The 17500-nt window shown below is 33.1% G+C and overlaps 1 long non-coding RNA gene across 1 annotated transcript in view; it reads right to left on the bottom strand.

Annotated features, from left to right (window-relative positions):
- Nucleotides 1-13880: 13880 nt before the first annotated feature.
- Nucleotides 13881-17500, bottom strand: part of LOC136848217 (uncharacterized) — a 41972-nt gene continuing 38352 nt past the window's right edge. Inside the window, exon 3 of the long non-coding RNA XR_010855975.1 lies at nt 13881-14018. This is a non-coding gene — a long non-coding RNA (uncharacterized lncRNA). The remainder of the gene's footprint in view (nt 14019-17500) is intronic.

Below are 17500 nucleotides of genomic sequence, written 5' to 3'. Positions count from 1 at the left end.
CTGAGGTCTCCACGGATAGGAATTGATGACGTCATAATTCTTTAGATCGTATATGTTTCTTCTTATTAAATCACCATACTTCTTCTGTTTGTAGTTAAATATTTCATTATTTCTCAAGTCCTCATCTTTAAAAGCAATGAATCATTTCAAAGGGAAAACGATTCATATTACACATACAAATATGAAAGTATATTATGCCTTATCAAGACCATTTAAGAATAAGGGATAAATTTTCACAGTATGGCGTCAATACCTTTGACTAATCCGTCATGAAATCTTTAAAAATTCACTAAAAATCCATTACCAAAAAATCAAAACAATAGTAATTGTAATTGAGGAATAATTGATAAATGTTTCTAAAGCATTTATCACAAGTTACATCCTCTATTTTAAAACTCACAAATTTACATAAAATGATCCAGTCTGTGAATTCTATAATATCAGTCTCAATTAGACATTGGTTTCTCTGCAGGTGATAAGAAATAATGAATAAAATATTTTAATTTAAGTGTGTTTTATTTACCTACTGGGGCGTCTCTCTCCTGAGGATCGTTGTGTCTCTCTCAGGCGCACACACTCACACACACACACACACACACACACACACACAAACACACACACACACACAAATCATATAATAAATGATATATATATGTATGGATATATACACATATACACACACACACACACACACACGATCTTGAAACATTTTGACGTCATCGAAATCTTTCGGTAGAAGACTGAGTATCTTCCACAGGCTTAAGAACGTCTTTGAATCCATCCCCAAACCGTTTTGTAAAATGAAATGGAGTAATTGTTGAGTTTTTTTAGCTGGAAACTCAATAATCTCTTAGGTAATACGTGTATATGTATATTTATATAAAACTGGTGTACTGAATTTCATGGTTAACGTTCGTAGTGTGATGGCATATAATTAGTTATATTGTATACATGCCTCCCTTTGTACAGATAACAATAATACGTTAAAAATGAAAAACAAAATGGGTCATTTTATCTAAACCGTTAAACATGATCTAAACTCCCCTTACCTTTTGCTTGTTTTTTTTTTATTTCAGAAACTTTTTTAAGATACTATTAAACTTCATGTGTGGCCGTTAAGTGTACGAATTCCACGGTTGTGGAACGGCTTCAAATATAACATAAAATAGATGCATTTTTTTTTCAATATTGAATTTACATTGAAATGCCTCATTTTTGGTTAATTATGAAGTCAATTAGTTATTTCAACAGTGTCGATGTACTAATAATAGATTTGGAGTATTCCTAATAAGGCTATTTAAGTAAAAAAATAAAAATATTTAGCCAAAAAGAATGGGGCGAAAATATCCAAACAAAATTCCTAAAATCCATTCACTGAATAACTGCCTATCACATCTGATCGATATACTCGCAATCCAGGTGAAAAAAAAAAACTCGAAAAGCAATAATAAAAAAAGTCAAATTAATTGAAGGAAATAAACGGGAGAAAAATTTTAACCTCGCCGGAATTCTGAATGATAGAGACCTGGAACAAACTTCCATTCGTATAATACTCGCGGGAGAGGCCTCGCGGATACTGCCATTGAAAGGAATGTTTTCAATCTTTGTTCCCGTTTTTTAAACGAGAGAGAGAGAGAGAGAGAGAGAGAGAGAGAGAGAGAGAGAGAGAGAGAGAGAGAGAGAGAGAGAGAGAGAGAGAGATGGTCCTTTTAAAATAGGAAGTTTTGAAAAGAACAAATTTATTTTTACCTTGTTACGTGATTGATGGTGTTTTTTTTTTTTTATTTAAATACATGAAATAAGGGGAGCATTTTTCAAACTTGTAACGTAGTTATAAAGGGGGATAGACAGACAGACACATTAGTTAAAAGTCTGTGGATAGAAACAGCAATAAGTCATATTGTGTCCTGACACACACACACACACACACACACACACACACATATATATATATATATATATATATATATATATATATATATATATATATATATATATACATACATATATATATACATACATACATATATATACACATTTATTTATTTATATATACTGTATACAGTATGTATACATATATATACACACACATATATATAATGTGTGTGTGTACATATTTATATAACTGTGTGTGTATGTAAGTATATATATATATATATATATATATATATATATATAAATCACCCCTTCCGTTCAGAAAGTTGCCACATAAATGAAAAGAAGGCTCCTTTTCATTGTCAACAAAAATTTTTTTTTTTTATTTTGCGATTGAAGTGGTTTATCTCCATTGCATTATACAAAGTACTTGCGCACTTACTTCACGTATTAATACCTTCGTATGTGCGTCTGATAATTGTCGCTCAGAGATACAGAATAAGTAAGTAAATGAAGGTCTGCACGGTGATATGCTTATCCCCGCTTATTCGAAAGCAAATAATTCATCATTTTCATTATACTGTGATAGTTTAGGATCCGTTTTTAGCTCTATAAAGAGCGGCATACATGAGATTACCAAGACTGAAGGTAGTGTCTTTGCATTTTCGCATTTTTGATAGCGTGAATATAACTTATCTCTTCATTTCTTCCATATCTTAACCTGATCATTGTTCAATTGTTGCATTCTGTAATAATCATCAAGTATAAAAAATAACAACACTATGTTTTCACTAATTCAGTTCAGTTTCATGCTTCACTTGATCTTCACAGTCGCGCTTCGTATTTTAATCATCGTCTTATTTACACATCCCAAACATCAAGTGGGCATCGTTTATTCCCAAGTTTAAAAAGTGGGAGTTATCGATGCACATCACTGGCAATTAGGTATTCACTCAAACACATCCCATTGACATTTAATTTCATTAGTTGTATGAGCGTCAAATCATTCAGATATCTTTTATCTCTCTATTTCTTTCTTCGCTGTCGATGAGAGCTAACGAAAAAGGTTTTGCCGCAGACGCAGTCGAAATCCAATTTCGGAATTCCTCCTACTTCCAATTCCCAGAAAAACACTCTTCTGGGTTTATCAAACACTTTGTTGAGTGAAATTGTCCACTCGTAAAAGAGAGGAAGAGTGTGGGTATTTTTTAAGTTACATTAAAATTGTCCACTTGAAAGAGTCATGAAGATCTGGGTCTGCGTGTGTGTGTGTGTGTGTGTGCGTGTGAGAGAGAGAGAGAGAGAGAGAGAGAGAGAGAGAGAGAGAGAGAGAGAGAGAGAGAGAAAGTCATTTTAAGTTATCATCTCGAAGGACTCGGGAAAATTACTAAATAGCACTAAGAGAGAGAGAGAGAGAGAGCCTTTGAATTATCCATTCGATAGAATCTTTGCCATGAGATATGAAATGATCGCGATATTAATTACGGTACTATTTCTGTGTTAATATATAATTTTTTTTTCCAGATGGTAAAAATTATCTTTTCTTCAGTTTACCAAAAATGGGGAAAATAACGATATCGAGATGTATGATGATACTTAAGAATAATAAGCCAAGTTGTCCATACAAGATATGGAGACGCACTGACAGAAAAAATTTAAAAGAATAAATTCAATAACAATTTCTTAAAACGTACTAACGTCTTTTTCTTATTAACTAGACCTTGACGGTTTATTTCCGATTTATTTTTCGAAAGCCTTGGGGTTATTATAATTAGCAATTTTATTAGTGAATATAAATTATATAAATATTTCCATATCGTTTCAAGACATCTAAGATACAAATGCATTGGTACGGTACCAAATGGAAGATAGAAATTAATTCTCGGAATGCAAATGGTGATTCCTTAGAGAAAAACATTGCCAAAAACTGGTTAATAAACCAGGTTTTTTCTTATATGGGAAAACATGCAGTGACAAAAGAGAGAGAGAAGAATGAGGATGACAGTGTGTTTTCAAATTAAAAAAAAAAATAGATCAGCAGAAAAAAGAGAGAAAAATAACATGAATATTGGCTCCAGAATTTTCAGATTTTGATTTAGTAAAGAGAGAGAGAGAGAGAGAGAGAGAGAGAGAGAGAGAGAGAGAGAGAGATAAAGCACTTGTGGAAAAAGATAAAGAGAGAGAAAGAAATGAATAAAGTCACTAGTGGAAAGTCAGAAGGGGAGAGAGAGAAAGAGAGAGGGCGGGGGGGGGAAGAATATGAGAAAGAAATACATAAACTGAATTATCTTCTTATGGAGAACGAAAGGTGCAGAATGGCGGAGCAACAGTAGCGCTATTTATAAAAATACCCAAAGAGGTAGAGACATACAGAGACAGACACAGAATGGCATATCAAATTATATTTGAACAATAAACACACACACATATATACATCTGTACATACATATATATGTGTGTATATTATTTACATATATACATATATATACATACATATATATATACATATATATATATACATACTATATGACAAAAATAAAAACATCTTTATATTTTCACAATAAAGTCGAGATTATTCGCAAACATTAAATGCACGTCCTTAACCATTATACATCTTCCTATTATCCCGTGTAATATTAACCACCCAAAAAATTTCCTTATATTTTTAGGCCCCAAGCGGATTACTGGGAGGATATTTATGTTGTAATCCGTGAGGACTTAAAGGGATTTTCTTTTCGGATTTAAATATGATTTTTCGATGAAAGCGCTGATAATCGCTCGCTTGTTCTGCATTTGTTGACACTGAATGGCAATGGTGAGGGCAAAAATGACGGTGGTAGAATTGTATCTTGTCACTGTAAATTCAATTTGATATTCTTATTATTGTCTTATTAAATATATGGCTCTTATTGTGCCACTGCTTGTGAGATCATCAGAATAATCATTGTTTTATTATGATTATTACAACCATCACTAATACTGCTTCGTTGTCTTCTACTGAGACTATAACCGCAGCCAGCGAGTTTGAAGGTAGGTAACAGGTAGGTTGCCAGATCAACGGTAATGGATACTTTATACAACGGCTATTATTATCATTATTACTATTATTATTATTATTATTGTGGTAACCGCAGCCAGCAAGTTTGAAGGTAGGTAACAGGTAGGTTGCCAGGTCAACGGTAATGGATACTTTATACAACGGCAATTATTATTATTATTATTATTATTATTATTATTATTATTATTATTATTATTATTATTATTGCTGTTGTTGTTGTTGTTGTTCTAAATATCCCCCCCACCCCTTTTTAATCTAAACAACTTGTACCATATAGATGTACGTGTTCCATTAATTATGGCAACTGAAACCCGTAGTGACCATATTAATAAAAGTTTTAAACCTCTGGCAACTCCGTAACACCCCTTGCAATAATAGTATCAAGAATCTCCTGCTGAATTCCTACTGCGAAACAAATTATGAGAGAAACCACACAAAAAGTTACAAGTAAAAAATGCGCAGAAGTTTCTACGGCGCAATCGAGTGTTCCGTACAGCGTATAATCAAGGCCCCCGAAAATAGATCTATCTTTCGGTGGTTTCGGTACAATGCTGTATGAACTGCGGTCCATGAAACTTTACCCACGGCCCGGTGGTGGCCTATCCTATATCGTTGCCAGAAGCACGATTATGGCTAACTTTAACCTTAATTGAAATAAAAAAACTACTGAGGCTAGAGGGCTGCAATTTGGTATGTTTGATGACTGGAGGGTGGATGACCAAGATACCAATTTGTAGACCTCTAGCCTCAGTAGTTTTTAAGATCTGAGGGCGGACAGAAAAGGTGAGGACAGAAAAAAGTGCGGACAGAATAAAGTGCGGACGGACAAACAAAGCCGGCACAATAGTTTTCTTTTACAGAAAACTAAAAAGCAATAGATCTTTACAGAATCCTTCTTCAGATAACGCCCTTTGGTAAGATGATTGCTAAATTATTGGTTATTATTATCATATGGACCAAGCCTACAGAGGCCATTGATTTAAATTAAAGCCCGCAAAGAATATGGTGTTCATTAGAAAGAAATAACACAAGGTAATGGGAAACTTATTAGAAAAGAACAAATAAATTAATAAATAAAGATATAAAACTGTGAGTAAACTATTACAGCATAAGGAAAGTTGTATTAGGGCAGCAATGGAAAAGAACATTATAAATCATCAAACGCTTATAGACAATTAAAAGGTCCCCCAAATTACATATCAAACATGACACTCGTTCACTGGGACGTCAATGACAGCGTGGAACGAAGGACAAACAAACGTTCGCAATTAGCATCGTCATATTCGAGGCCCGGGGCTTCACACAGAGAGCAATTTGATATATTTGAATGAATTAAACTTAATGAGTCCCGCCTGGTCGCGCTGATTCAAGCTGCTGATGTCTCTATCGGGATTACGTATAGAGATATTTGTTTTATTGGGCATAATGTATACCGTTATACATAATTACTGGTACTACTATGACCGTTACTAATAACATGCTTAATCTAATAATAATAATAATAATAATAATAATAATAATAATAATAATAATAATAATAATTTCACTATGACCCATATAAGCATGATATCAAGTTTTCTAGCTTATTTCTTTCAACTTCAAGATCGAAAATCTCTCTCTCTCTCTCTCTCTCTCTCTGCTTACTAACCTATTTCTCCCAACTTCAATGTCGCAAATTCTCTCTCTCTCTCTCTCTCTCTCTCTCTCTCTCTCTCTCTCTCTCTCTCTCTCTCTCTCTCTCTCTGCTTACTAACCTACTGTATTTCTCCCAACTTCAAGTTCGTAAATCTCTCTCTCTCTCTCTCTCTCTCTCTCTCTCTCTCTCTCTCTCTCTCTCTCTCTCTCTCTCTCTCTCTTTCTCTCTGCTTACTAACCTATTTCTCCCAAATTCAAGGTCGTAAATCTCTCTCTCTCTCTCTCTCTCTCTAAACACTGCATGATTCTCATAATATAATGTATGCAATACTTGGAGGTGAGGTATTTTCCGTTTAAAGGCCTAACTTATCAAAATTTGTGATTTCTTTAAAGCAGGCTGGAGGAGAGTTAGGTGGTAGTCGCTGGTGGCTGTGGGGAGGGGAAGGAGAGAGAGAGAGAGAGAGAGAGAGAGAAGAGAGAGAGAGAGAGAGAGAGAGAGAGAGAGAGAAACATCCTTCTTATCGATAAGTGGTTCTCGTTACCAGTCTTACATATCTCCCAATGCTTATGTACATCTTAGACTTCAGTCCGACATTCACACCACTGACAAAATATTGACTTAGTTCCTAGAGAATAAATAACGAGTATTGCAATCCCTGGACGCGGAGAAGTCTTTTACTCGTTTATTTGCAAATCAACACGCGACTTGCAATTCAGGCAACCAAACCAGACCAAACAACAGACAGACAGACAAACAGACACTGAAGGGGGCGTGAGTGAAGCTTTTCGTGAATGAAAGGAATTCGGGGGTCCTACGAACTCCATAAAAAAAGGGGAAAAAAAAATTCCCGTCCAAAACGTCCCGCTGGATGGTGAAGAATCAGCGTCATAAATCCTTCATAAGTCCTTCATAAATCCCCGTGAAATCGACTCTGAAATATTCGAGAATATTTACCGGTCAAGGGGGGGGAGGACTGTCAGCAGCGATATTCATCGTCCGACATTAAAAAGCGGTGACCGTTTTCCACCGATGGATGTGATTTCATAGAACATTTTCGAGGAGTTGAGGGTAATGTTGATGAGGGGGTTGTATACACATACAAAAGATGTGTGCACATTGCATGACAAACTAGCAATCCTTATTGGCAGCTCGTTATGCCGATAAAAATATATTTGTAAACATATATATATATATACATATATATATATATATATATATATATATATATATATATATATATATATATATATATATATATATATACATATATATATATATATATATATATATATATATATATATATATATATATGTAATATGTGTGTATTTATGTATGAATATACAGTGTATACCGGAGAGGTTTAACTTCCCGTATCATTTTTTTCTTATCCAGAATTTCGTATTTTTCGATATGTTATACTGAGTAACAGGAACAAGTTAAGAGGAGAATAAGTGCTTTCGCAGGGTCTTCATAATATGCAAATAAAAAAAAAGTGTTCAACGTTAATGTAAGATGACGAATGAAAGAAAAAAAAAATCTGTCAGTCTCTCTCTTCAGTTTTTAGCCACCAACAAAATCTATCTTCAATTCTAAAGTGGTTACTGCAATAAAGGAAATAAAGAATAAAAATTAAATATGATATATATATATATATACAATTTATAATCTATATATATACACATCTATACATGCGTATGTATATTTGTATGTATGTATGAAAGTATGTATTTATGTATGTCCTGGTGTAAATGCCACATGCAGCACTGAATATCCAAAACAAATCGAATTTATCTGCACGTCAAACAATGGCAGTTTTATGCGTCATACGCACTTCATATGAATTCATAAGTTGTCCAGGATAGGCCTACGACGACCCAGCACAAAGCCTAAACCTATCGTCAGCTATTCACTGGACCCATAGAGAAAGTAGAAAGTTTTTTATTATCTCTTTGCCATATATTCTGTCCTTTTTCGTGGACGATGTTCGAGCTATATTGGTTTCCGATGGAGAAGCTTGAATAGAAGCTGAAGCCTCTTCCATCAGCTTCGTATAGACAGGAACCTTGGCTGGATTCCACAGCCTGTCATGTTTCTTATCGCTGAATGTAGGCGCGGCCTCGTAAGTTTCCAAAATTATCTTTCTTTATTTTATTTCTTACTTATTTTCAGCTTGTTTTCTCATTGTTTATTTATATATTTATTTATTTATTTATTTATTTATTTATCTACTTAGTTTGCTATATAACTTTTTATCTACTATTTTTCTGACAGAGGACAAAGAATTAAGAAACAGATCGATCGTAGCTACAGTGTTGAAAGACACCACTAAAGTCCAGAACCAACATCCATGGATTAGAGTTCAGACAAAAAGGGACAAATAAATGGATATAAAAATAGAACAGAAAATCTAAAGAGAAAGAAAGAAGCTTTCAAATCCTATAAGTCGTTTCATGTATCATAAGCAGTGTTGCTTCATCAACAGTAAAACCGATTTATGCGTAACCGAGGAAAATAAAAGAAGGTTCAGACTGGTTGCTATAGAAAAAGGTTCTGTCTGGTAGATCAGACGGACAGACAGACAGGCAGACATGGAAGACTTACACGGTCCTCTTTAATGTCTGAAATTCATGGAACCACGCAGTCCATCGACAAATGATTCCTCATTCCAAAAAGCACAGCTGGGCGCTAAAATAACCAGCCTCATGAATCCCTCATAAATCCCTCATAAACCCACGGGAAATCCACTTCGAAATATTTCAAAATATTTTCCCCTCGTAACGAGAACTGTCAGCGCCAATAGCCGTCATCCAACATTAAAAATTACCGACCGGGTTCCACAGATAAATGTCATTTCAGATACGCAAATGCAAGCTAGGTCGCAGATATGTATGGTAGATCGCAAACAAATAGCACAATAATACATAAGTATATATACATACATTATACACATATGTGTATATATATACATATATATATATGTATATACGTGTAAAATGTGTGTGCGTTTGCGTGTGTGTGTGTGTGTGTGTGTGTGAGTACCTATAAAGATACACTTTCAAAAGGGGTATTATATGCGACTACCAGCATACTATAATATCCACCCAACTCAAGATAGCCTCAAACACTCTTTGTTCATTCATGTATTACAACAAAACGAGTAAATGTACGCAATTTACAACATAGACTCTCTCTCTCTCTCTCTCTCTCTCTCTCTCTCTCTCTCTCCTTAAAGAGAAGATTCGTCAGCGTTAGAAGAGAACCAGTTAACTTTTCTTTTCCTCTTCAATAAAGTAGTGAATTCAACTTCCGAGTCCCACCTCCAGGGGGTCCTCCCGAAAAAGAGGCTGAAAGACCGATTACCCGGCGAGACTCGACAAAGCCTCAAACGGCCCTCCCGGGAATCGAGTCTGCAGAGACAGAGGTACTGAAAGAAATTATTATTCTTCTAGTTTTCAACAGGTAATTTTTTTATTTGTCTCTCTTTTCATTAAAGCGTAAGGTGACTTCTTTATAAATATCAAAATATTTCGGTAAAATAATGATTATCGGTTATATCTCGATCGTTATATATATAAGCTTTTCACGAGGCGAATTAGATGCATCTTGTTTTACGATCACCGCGGATTTACTTTTTTTTTACAGGAACCTAATTAGAGAATATACGCGGATATTCTTACGTGTACAAATGTATATACGCATTCTAATAATTCATACGCATAAATACATTAGCGCAATTAAATGAGGGGCGGAGGTGATGCAATTTGTAATCTCTTTTACGGGATAATCATGATTTTCAAGGAGTGTTTTATTTATTTATTTTTATTTTTTTTTTTTTTTGAAGATTACGACCAATGACACAAATATTCGTTAAAGGTATATTTTTTATTTTTCTTTTTTTTTTTAAGATTAAGACCAATGTGACACAAATATTCGTTAAAGGTATATTTTTTGAAGATTACGACCAATGACGCAAATGTTCATTAAAGGTATATTATTAATTTTTCTTTTTTTTAAGATTACGACCAGTAACATGAATATTCGTGAAAGGCATATTTTTAACTATTCTCTTTTTTTTAAGATTACGACCAATGACAAAAATATTTGTTAAAGGTATACATTCATTTTTTCTTTTTTTTAAGTTTACGACCAATGACACAAATATTCATTAATGGCACAGAGTTAATGAAATTCATAATTAACAGAAAAAAATTAAATTCGCAGTACTCTCCTGATAGCGTTGTGAAGTGATGCTATCTCAATTTATGGCCATGAAATTGGAAAAATGGTTAGAGCTGACTAACCTCAGCATCAGTCTATAAAATTATAGTGGGTCTTTTCCTACTGAAAACATCTATATGACAGAATAGCTGAGTCTCCTATAAAATCTATATAGCAATCGTAGTTCATTTCAATTTTTAATAATGGCTGTCACAGGTTACAGGGTATACAGAAAAGTAACTTTCATTTTACTTAAGTAAGTAGTTATTATCCTGCGGACAATTAACGCATACACATGAAATGAACAGATGTAACATATGTGAGACCTATGTCGTACAGACAGAATAGTGTTATATCTCAGGATATTCAGTGACGTCATCTTGAAAATGAAAAGCCTCTCTCTCTCTCTCTCTCTCTCTCTCTCTCTCTCTCTCTCTCTCTCTAAGAGCTATATTGCTTTCCGATAGAAAAAAATTGTAATAAACGATAAAGTCTACTTTATTAGCTCCCGAAAGATAGTAAGACTTGGCAGCTATCCCAGGCTTGCCATGTTTTTGTTTTTTACTTTTTCTGTTAAAGAATACTATTGTGCCGGCTTTCTCTGTTCGTCGGCACTTTATTCTGTCCGCACTTTTTCTGTCCGCCCTCAGATCTTAAAAACTACTGAGGCTAGAGGACTGCAAATTGGTATGTTGATCATCCACCCTTCACTCATCAAATGCCAAATTGCAGCCCTCTAGCCTCAGTATTTTCTTATTTTATTAATGTTAAAGTTAGCCATAATCGCGCGTCTGACAGCGATATAGGGCAAGCCACCACCTAGCCGTGGTTAAAGTTACATGGGCCGCGGCTCATACAGTACTGTATCGAGGCCACCGAAAGATAGATCTGCTTTGGTGGCCTAGATTGTAAGCTGTACAGAAAACTCGATTGCGCCGAAGAAACTTCGGCGCATTTTTTACTTGTTTTATGAAGTTATTAAGCACTTTGTCATAGTTTCATCTGAAGGTTTTCCTTTTTAATTTTCTGATCGAATATAACATTGTCTTTGGAATTAAGTGACAGACAAGGCAAGCAAATTAATAAAATAAGTTTATCCATATCTTCAAGGTAAGTAACATCATTTACTCATTTCTTGTTACTTGTTTATTTCACCAAGGTCTGTCTGTCTGTCAAAAGGGTACTGATATTTTTTGTATTTTGTAATTTATAAAGGCAATTTTACTGGACATTTTGACTTTTCTTGATTTTTCTGCACCTCGTAGTTGTCACTTAATAAGCTTATTATTTTTGGCTTTTCTGTGACAAGGAGACATATGCATATCTTAATGTTATGTTTGTTATTTGCAGGGATGTGTAAGAAAATCTTGTGAATACATAGGTAAGAGATGTAATATTAAAGAAAATAAATAAATAAGTAAAACAGGCAGACCGACAGACAAAAAACAAAATCTTGAGCCTTCCTTATTATCCATAAAACACTTTTGCTCTGATCATTGGAGAAGAATCTGAATTAAAATATTCAATTCAGTACCACTAAAAATTAAAAAAAGATAAAAAAAAAAAAAACTCGTAAGATATACTTTACTGAACGCATTTATTCTTGTCAATTTGAGAGAGGTCAAAAGGGTCTGGACCATAGCCAGGGCATCTTCCACCACATCTGAGAGAAAAACGACCCTTATGTCGGTGGTATTTAAAGGCTAAAATTCCCTGGCCAACTTATAAAATTTACGAACAAAACGTTTTACACCTTCATCATCCTTCTTTTTTTTTTTTTAGCTGTTGTCATGACAGGAAATGACATACGGAACTTTATCTTTTATTTTTTCACTTAAGCGGCCAATGAAAAGGACAAACTCTGGGATACTTATGATAATAATTCATTTCGATCGAACTGATCGTTAGTGATGTTCATCCCCTTAAGTGAAATTCTCTAAGATAAGAGCTAATGAAAACTGATGAACTGTGCGCATGCGTGAACATGTTTGCATAGAAAAAAAATTCTTTAAGGTCAAGTCTCTAACAAAAACTAAGGCGTTTTTAAGTGATTTATGTCCCCTTAACGCCAACCTCTGGTTTTATAGGGGGATAAGGAGACGCCCGTTTTACATAGTCATTACTAATATATCGGCCATAGGGTTTCTCTTCTGTATCTCTCTTATATATTATTTCATCTCCCATTTACAACTGAAATTGGCCAGCTAAGGAAATATTAACAACCCTTCTGTAAATATATAATGTATGTATATAATTTGTCTTTATTATGAATAAACAACAGACGCAAACACACACACATATATATATTATAATTCTTTTGGTGTGTGTGTGTGTGTGTGTGTTTGTGCATATATTATATATTGTTATTTTGTGTGTGTGTGTGTGTGTGTGTGTCTGTGTTTGTTTTATATGATATTCTTTTGGTGTGTGTGTGTGTGTTTGTGCATATATTATATATTGTTATTTTGGTGTGTGTGTGTGTGTGTGTGTCTGTGTTTGTTTTATATGATATTCTTTTGGTGTGTGTGTGTGTGTGTTTGTGCATATATTATATATTGTTATTTTGGTGTGTGTGTGTGTGTGTGTGTGTGTGTCTGTGTTTGTTTTATATGATATTCTTTTGGTGTGTGTGTGTGTGTGTGTGTGTGTTTGTGCATATATTATATATTGTTATTTTGGTGTGTGTGTGTGTGTGTGTGTGTCTGTGTTTGTTTTATATGATATTCTTTTTGGTGTGTGTGTGTGTGTGTGTGTGTGTGTGTGTGTGTGTGTGTGTGTGTGTGTGTGTATGAGAGAGAGAGCGACCGAGAGAGTGAAACGCCCGGTAGGTGAATAAAACACACTTTAATTAAAATATTTTATTCATTATTTTTTATCATCGATGGGAACGCGAGATTTCAAATTGAAATAATATTATTGATGCCACAGAGTGGATCATTTTATGTAAATTTAAGAGATTTAAAATAAGGGAAGTAATTTGTGATAAATGTTATTGAAACATATATTAATTATTCCTTAAATACAATTACAATTTCTTAATTTATATTGACAATTGATTTTTAGTGAATTTTTAAATGTTTCATTATGGGTTAGTCGAGGGTATAGACGCCATACTCTACGTTTGAAACATTTATCCCTTACGTCATCTGAACAAGGTCGAAGCTTCGAATGCTGGAGTCCTTCCTGGAGATTCTGGAGCCGAGGAAAGATCCCCTTAGGGCTTCACAGCACTGAAAGGACTTTATGACGTCAGAATTCCTCAAGGAATCATTATGTATAATTTAAATGCAATCAAGTACTTTTTATATATATATATATATATATATATATATATATATATATATATATATATAAACCTACAGAGGTGCAACAGACAAAGGAAAATAGCAGTACTGAGAGCAAGTTGGAGACTTCGTACTCCAGAGTCATTCCTGGAGATTCTGGAGCCGGAGAAAGATCCTCTGAGGTCTCCACGGACGGGATTTGATGACGTCATATTTCTTCAGCTCATTTGTGTTTCTGCTTATTTAATCACCGATACTCCTTCTGTTTACAGTTAAATAGTTAATCAGTTTACATAAAATCTCCATCTTTAATTGCAATGAACCATTTCAAAGGGAAAATGGTTCATAATACAGATATAAATACGAAATAATGTTCTTGATATTTACCATTGAGGAGTAAGGAATAAATGTTCCACTCTGAGTATGGTGTCTAATACCCTTGACTAGTCCATCATGAAATCTTTACAAATTCGCTAAAAATCAATTATCAACAAAATTAAAACAATAGCAATTGCAATTAAGGAATAATTGAAATATGTTTCTAAAGCGTTCATCAGAAATTATATTCTCTATCTTGAAACTCACAAATTTACATAAAATGAACCAGTCTGTGGGTTCCATAATATCAGATTCAATTAGACATCGGTCTGGCTGTCGGTGATAAGAATAAATGAATAAACTATTCTAATTTAAATGTGTTTTCTTCTACCTCGCGCAGTCGCATTCTCACTCTCGTTCGCTCATTGCACACACACACACAAAATCATATAATAAATATATATATATATATATATATATATATATATATATATATATATATATATATATATATATATATATATATATATATATATAAATATATATATATATATATATATATATATATATATATATATGTGTGTGTGTGTATATATATATATATATATATATATATATATATATATATATATATATATATATATATATATATATATATATATGTATATATATATATATATATATATATTGCTAATTTTAAATTCTTAGATTCCTTACAGAGTGCCATACATGGTCTTGAAACATTTTGGCGTTTTCGAAATCTGTGAGTAGAAGACTTATCTTCCACAGGCTTAAAAATGTCTGAATCCAACACCAAACAATTTTCATATTATTTTTTAACTTACCCAGTCCAACTGATTTTCGGAAAATAGTAGTAATTTCAGGAGGAATAAAATCACCAATAAAAATGGGAAAGGTCCCATAAGAGCTTGTGCGGCCGTAATTGTCATGCTCTGTTAGCAGTTTTTCTTGTTCATTTTTTTAATCCACTAGCTTCCTTAAAAATTAGCAACATTTAATGTTCTAAGAAGTTATGTAGTAAAAATCCATAAATATATATATATATATATATATATATATATATATATATATATATATATATATATATATATATATATATGAATTGTATTAAAATACAAAAGATAAAACAAAGTTGTTCTCTCTCACTGAGGAACACCGTTCATGTTTTCGAAAGTCTTTGTTTTATATTTTGTATATTAATACAGTTCATTTGTATAATTATGGATTTTTATTAGGTAGCAGTTTATCACAATATTGTGAATTTCTTATCATTCTTAGAAGTGATCATCAGTCAGAGTTCTGGTTTAATGAAAAGTATATTCTTGTTCACATACATCGTCCACGAATTTTCTTTTTTACATTTTAAGAAACCAACTCTTAAATACTATCATCACTATCACCATCATCTGTCAGCTCGATAAACTTTCATTATTAAATTTGTGTTATCATCTTATTATCACAGTCATTATTGTTGTGATTGCTATTTTTCCTGTTTTTAGTGGCGTTTTTTGTTCTGATTAATAAAACTCACACATTCTTATTAAACAGAAGTCGAAATTAAACATTATCAAGCGATAAAAACGGAAACATGGAGCCACAGATAAGTGAATCTCGCCTAAGTTGCTCAGTTTTGGGACATTGATTAAAAATTACATGTACTTTTTAGTTATAATGCCACAATAAAAAAAAATACAAGAATACTTTTGTTTGTATATGATACAAAGTAAACACTTAATCTCTTATAATATTATCTATAGCTTTGGTCACGAATAAACATTAGGAATTAAAGAGAAATCAGAAATCGTTTACTCTGCGCAAATCCCTGTTTAATTCCAATATCAGAACATAATGATGTACAGAGAAGTATATTTAATTTATTAAAAAAAAAAATCAACATTCTCAATTACCTTCTAAAATCATTCGTTATCCTTCCTCGTGTTATCTCTCGCTTGTGTTATCTTATCTCTCGCTTCTTTCTTTCATTCGTTCCTTTTCTCCCTCTTCGTGGATGACATCACATCCAAAGACAGAAAGATAATTAAGCCCATGTCTTTCTCCTCATCTGTCCTTTCTCGCACAGTGCTCCATTAATGACCAACCGCAGTTCTCCTATTGTAACATGTTCTAATGTTTTCAACCTGTCGTGTCTTGGCAATTAATACCAATGATATCCTCTATCTATAATATCGTACTAAAGATTACTGAAAATATGTCGCACTACAGTATCTCGTTAATGATTGCTAAGGGTGTCCTAAAACCACATTCTCTTACTAATGAACGCTGATATCTTAAAATTATATCTTACTAATGGATGCTAATATCTTAACATTATATCTTACTAATGAATGGTAATATCTTAAAATTATAATATCTTACTAATGAATGCTAATATCTTAAAACTATATCTTACTAAAAAATACTAATAATATATTTTATTTTACTAATGAATGCTAATATCTTAAAACTAATATCTTACTAAGGAATATTAATAATATACCTACCTTATCTTACTAATCAATGATATCTTATATCTAAGATATGTTATGCCCTATATATCTGCATTACATAACAAAAATATTAAATTTTTCGTGTTTTAAAATCACTGTTTATATTTATACCACATCTTGGTTATTTTAGTAACAAATGGCGTATTTTTAGATGTACCAAAACCATTACCGGGAACCATGAACAAAGAAATCTCCACATAAATATCTGTTATGACAATAATCTTTTTTTATTTAACAGAACTCTCCGAGTCTTACCAAATATCTCAACTCCAGCCAAGAACGTCTGTGAATTTTTCTGTGAATTTTTAAAATTTATTCTCAGTGAATTTTTCAAATGTTTCCAATTTGTTTTAGTACTGAAAATCGAGGAAAATACCCTTCAATTAACTTCTATCCGGAGAATGCCTTAACAATGAATCTCTCTCTCTCTCTCTCTCTCTCTCTCTCTCTCTCTCTCTCTCTCTCTCTCTCTCTCTCTCTCTCTCTCGTAGCAAATGTAGTAGAAAGTTCAGCTCAATAATTAATTGACCAACCTTCGATTCATTGACAAATCTGGGAATGGCGACTGGGGTTAAAAATCAA

This window comes from Macrobrachium rosenbergii, chromosome 18 (genome assembly GCF_040412425.1).
Source record: "Macrobrachium rosenbergii isolate ZJJX-2024 chromosome 18, ASM4041242v1, whole genome shotgun sequence".
NCBI lineage: Eukaryota > Metazoa > Arthropoda > Malacostraca > Decapoda > Palaemonidae > Macrobrachium > Macrobrachium rosenbergii.
The sequence above is the reverse complement of the archived record's forward strand: the minus strand, read 5'-3'. Positions and strand labels throughout refer to the sequence as shown.